Raw genomic sequence first — 5,427 nt, 5'->3', positions numbered from 1 at the left:
AATGAAGGATTATGTTGATGATATTGTGGTAAAATCAAAGACTAGGGCAAGACACTTCCAAGTCCTTGAACGAGTCTTTGAAAGATGCAGGATGTACAAGCTGTGCATGAACCCCTGAAGTGTGCCTTTGGGGTATCCGTTGAAAAGTTTCATGGGTTCTATACATCACAAGGTTGTCAGGATTTCATCTTTCCCTTTGTCTCTTCATGAGATTGAGGTGTACACATTAAGTTCATTTCATGGAGAAGGGTTGGAAACTCGTCGAAAGACAAATTTGTATTCTGCAATAAGAATCTTCTTATGCCAGCCCCATTGGTTAATGGAGCTTTGCATTGGATGGCGTTTGTGGTAGAAGGACAAGCGATTGGTCTGAGAAGGTCTATTATGTCATTTGATGTCAATACTGAGACATTCAGAAAGCTAGCACTGCCCAATTATACTGGCAGTTCCTACTATATTGCATTATTCAAGGGGAAACAAGTGAAGAAGTGCTGGATTTTAAAACTCGAGCTATCGAGCTAGTTGTCAAGTTTTGAAATCCAGCACTTCTTCACTTGTTTTTTGGACAAATTTGCATGGCTTTAATACTTGATCTTGAAACCTTGTTCCTTAAAGCATTAAACACATCCTAGATCTACCTAATTACAAGTAAAGTGCGTTTTGTCAAAGGATTAGCCAATTACATAAAATATTGACATATGTTCCTAAGATCAAATCACATATGTCCTAACATCGTAGCATAGTCAAGTAGATCCAGATCCAAACTTTGTTCTGCACTCAGCGTTGCAGTCTCTCGGAAAGCAATCGAAGAACACAAATTGGCCCCCTTGGCATTGTTTTGCATCCACCACCATGGGCTTGCTGCCTATAATCAGGATTGAATAGAATTTAATTAGAATATAATTCTTATAATCAAACAATCTTGAAATGGTTGGTTTGTTATCAAAAATATATCATAACAAAAAGCAAATTTTTGTTTTTCCGTTTAAGTATTTTATCAACTCCTAATAATGCTTTGGGGAGTTTTATTTTTGTGGTTTCACATTTTAATAGACTGTATCTATAGTTCTATAAAAGCTGCATATCCATAAATTGGAAATTAGGTCTCCTATTGAGTACAAAGTAATAAGGAACAAAATGAAAGTTATGAAAACTTGAGGACCAAATAAAAAATATAGACAATATATAAGTACTAAATAGGTATTTTGCCTTGAATAAAATGATAGTCTCAAATATTTATAAGATGATATGGTTTACTTATAGCCACAATTATAAAGAGGAACAAAAGATGAAAAATTGTAAGGAGATACGATGGTCCTATAAAATAAAAAACATAAAGAGATATGATGGTCAATGTTTAAGTAAAAGAAAATACTGAACTATATGTAAACTAGCAAAGCCGAAGAGCATGAAGATTTGAATGTAGTGCATACCAACAAAAATGAAGAGAGCAAGCAAACAAAGGATATAGGTAGAGAGAGTTCTCATGATTTAGGTCTCTTGATGAATCTTGCAAATGAAAGAGAAGTGAGACAAGGTGCAATTGGGTAGTGAATGACTATACTTAAATATATTGGTAATTATTTAGTATTCCCAGAGTAACATAAATGCGTATTCCCTCCTCTTACATAACTGTGGGTCCCAATAATTAAATTTATGATGAGACCTACAATTTATGTAAGAGAGAGTAGTACGCATTTATAGAACTCCCGGAGTATTCAATAATTTTCCTAAATATATGGAGATATTACATGAATATATGGCAAGAATAAATTTTGTTTGATCATTTTTTCAACTAGTGAAATTTGCCATAAATGAGCCGTTGGAATTTGCCATAAAACCCCATTAAGTATTGTAAGATCAGATTCTCTCATTTATGTTTTTTCCAAATATAAAAATTTATGACAATTTTAAATATAATAACATTTATTATTGTTGTGTTTGTATATAAAATTATCACATATATCTTTTAAAGAAAATGTAATATGAAAATATTTTAATGGGGTTTTAAATATATAATAAATTTTAAGCATGCACTTAATTATATAGTTTACATTAGAATAATAATGTGCAAAATTGAAAGGCAAGAAAAGTTTTTGTCGTACAATATTATGAGATCAAGTAAAATTCAAAAAAATATTAGCTCTCTTTTATTTTATTATTTTTTTTATAACTATGAAATTATTATAGTAGTTTTTAATTAGCATTTATTATGATTATATTTGTATCATTATATATTTTATATTATTGTCGAAGAATTTTTTTTTAATGTGAGATAGAATTTTATTTTAACATAATCTAAGTATATGTGTGTGAAGCTCCTTCCGGGAGACTTGAACCTCAGCCTTTATCTCCCACATCCAACTGACAGTTATACTTGTGAAGTGACCATCGCGCCTAGAGTGTGTAGTGGTGTCAAAGAATTAAATTTAACAATATATTAATATAGTTATTAATATAATAAAATGTATTTCATATAATTATTTTTTTTATACAACACTATCTATTCCACCATTTTAAAAAGAAATGTGACAAGATTTTAAGAGGAGATTTGAATATAAAATAAATTTTAAGTGAATTAGAATATATATATATATATATATTAGAATAATGATATGTAAAATGTGCAAAAAAGTTTTTTGTGGGAAAATATTATGACATCAATAAAAATCAAATATCTTTGGTATTATATACACAACTTGAATGAATCTTTTGATTAAAAATATTACTAAAATTTGATAACTATTGGTTTTTTTGTTGTTGTTGTTGTTGTTTATTTTTTCTTTTTTGGGATGGTTTCCTTTATAAAAGGAAAAAGGAAACTTCTAAGGCCTTAACCTTCCTTTTTAAAATGAAAAGTTTTAGTTTAAGAAAAAACCTCCCAAAAGCTCTAGAATTTAATAATTACAGTGGAAGCTAAATTTTTTTTTTTTTTCCCGAAATGAATAGATATTTCAACAAATAAGTTATGTATATATATGTGTGTGTGTGCGCGTGTGCGTGTGCGTGTGTGTATTTATTTATTTATTTATAAAAATAAAAATCGGTAGCTATAACATTAGAGGATGGTGGATTCAACTTTGAATATATCTATTGAAAATATTAAGAAATGTCAATTATATATCAATAATATAAAAGTTATGTATCAATTTGGTTTCTAACATTTCAAATGTGTCAACTTAATCTCTAACATTTTATTACTGTATCAAAATAGTCCTTACTGTTTTACTGTTAAGTGATTGATGAAAAATATTGATGTGACTAATAACGGTTAAAATAAAAAAAATTATTTTTATGTCACATAGAATGCAACATAGACTACCATGTGGCTTAAACTTGCCAAGTCAATTAAAATTTTAGCTGAGCTCCATGCAATGGAACCCAAAAATTTGTGTAACTCTGCGTTAGCCGTTTCTCTTCTCCATTAATTGTCTGATTTCTCCTTTAATCTTCTGGTAAATCTTTTGGTTGATGTTTGGGTCGGTCACGAAAACGTAACCCAAAAAAAATTTTGGTTCGTCATTTGACAATAGAGACTATTTTGACACACTAACGAAATGTTACGGATTAAGTTGACACATTTGAAACATTAGAGACTAAAATAAAAGATAGTGTAAATGTTAGGGACTAAACTTGTAGTTTACCTGCAAAAAATTAACATTTATAAAAATTCTTGCATGTGTAAACAATTTCTAAACAATTCCTAATATGCTTTCAACTCAAATTCATTAAATTGCTGTAAGGTTTGTGGTGAGTGGTTCATCTCATATATTTTCGATATGATTTCAGGATAGTTTCTTTAATTTGTTGGCTTTGCTCTTGGTTGGCTTATCACAAATGGTGCTAGCCTTTCCTTCCCAATTGATACTCTCTAAAGAAGAATGATAATGATTTAGTGAAGTTGTCTAGTTTAAGAGCTCCATTGATGCATTCTCTCAAATCCTTAAAAAATTGAGTGTCCCAAATCTCTCTTCGTGAGAGTTGGTGCAAATATCCTCTATGGGGCTTAATCACTTGAATAACTTACTTTTACTCCTAAAAAATTGTTGCCTTCTTGAAATTGGTTACTTGCCTATAGTTTGGTTATGGTACTTAACCGGTGAAACAAATCTCAGACCCTACACCTCACAATTTATATACTCATTTTTATTAAAGAATTGAAGTTATAGGCTTACAGCAACATCCTTTGTTGGAATAGAAGTATCTGTAAAATCTGGAGTATGGATAACAATTAAACCATTATATTATGATGGGTTTGTAGGGAATTTAACCAAAATCCCAACCTGTGAGAAACAAAACAAATAGAGAAAAGCACACGCCAAAGAAAACAATCACACGCACAAGACAATATTTATGTGGTTCGGCAATTTGCTTACATCCACGGAGTTGCAGGGATTTCACTATTATCAGGGAAAATACAATAGTGCTCAAGAACACTCTCAAGAAACCCAATTCCCAATTACACCCTAGCACTCTCTCACAGAAAAAATAAGAATAAAAACTGGCTGCCTCTCTTTTCTATATTTTCTCTCATGCGGCTGCTCACTAGGTTAATTGGAATTATCTCTGATGGCTGCAATAGATCTCAAACCTAATATATATATGTCAAAGTCGGCTCCTGGGATTCCTAATACAACTTGCATTAGGTCAATTTCTATGACCGGATTGGGCTTGGTTGGGCCTTATGGGCTTGTGGCAAAATTCAAGCCATACTAACAGGGTTAATGTTGGGTGTGTACACAATTGAATATTCAAAACTTAGAAGTAGAACTTGACACTAGTGTAATAGTCTCTTTCATGCATGCACAGTAAAGCAATAGTTAATGGTGATTTTGTTGTCCTTAATGATGATTTCAGGATGTTGATGGGCCAAATATTCCTCAAATCAGGGTAAAGAAGCCAATTGCTAGTAGGTGAGCTTTGATTTTGAAACTTTTGATCATCCTCCATCTTTTGTACTCTGTGCTATGACTGCACATGTTTAATATTGATACTTTTATTTGTTAACATTTGAATGAATTTCAGTTTACTAAAAATAAAATAAATTAAACCATTAGTTAGAACAGCTAAAATCATATGTCTGGAAGAGTATTTTATATATTTTTAATTATTTTGAAAAGAAGAAGAAGAAGAAGCTATTTTTGGATTTTTATTGTATTAGTTAATTATTATCAAACCGGCCCATTCAAGTTTTTATATTCTACTCCTGTGGGCTTCTATGGACATCTAAAAGCTGATGGCCTTTTGGGCTATTTTGCCTATACCATCTTACCAGGGTCTCCTCTCTAGGCTTGCTGCCTTATGTTCGCCAAATTTCTAGGTGGATTAATTTTGGTTCAAAAGCCCAATTTGCTATGCACAATATTTACGTCTTGTCTGGCACTGTTGTGAGTGCAAGAGTGAGGGTTGAATCACAATCTTTGAGAA

The sequence above is a fragment of the Quercus lobata genome, chromosome 3, assembly GCF_001633185.2.
Source record: "Quercus lobata isolate SW786 chromosome 3, ValleyOak3.0 Primary Assembly, whole genome shotgun sequence".
Classification (NCBI taxonomy): Eukaryota; Viridiplantae; Streptophyta; class Magnoliopsida; order Fagales; family Fagaceae; genus Quercus; species Quercus lobata.
This window is presented reverse-complemented; position numbering follows the sequence as displayed.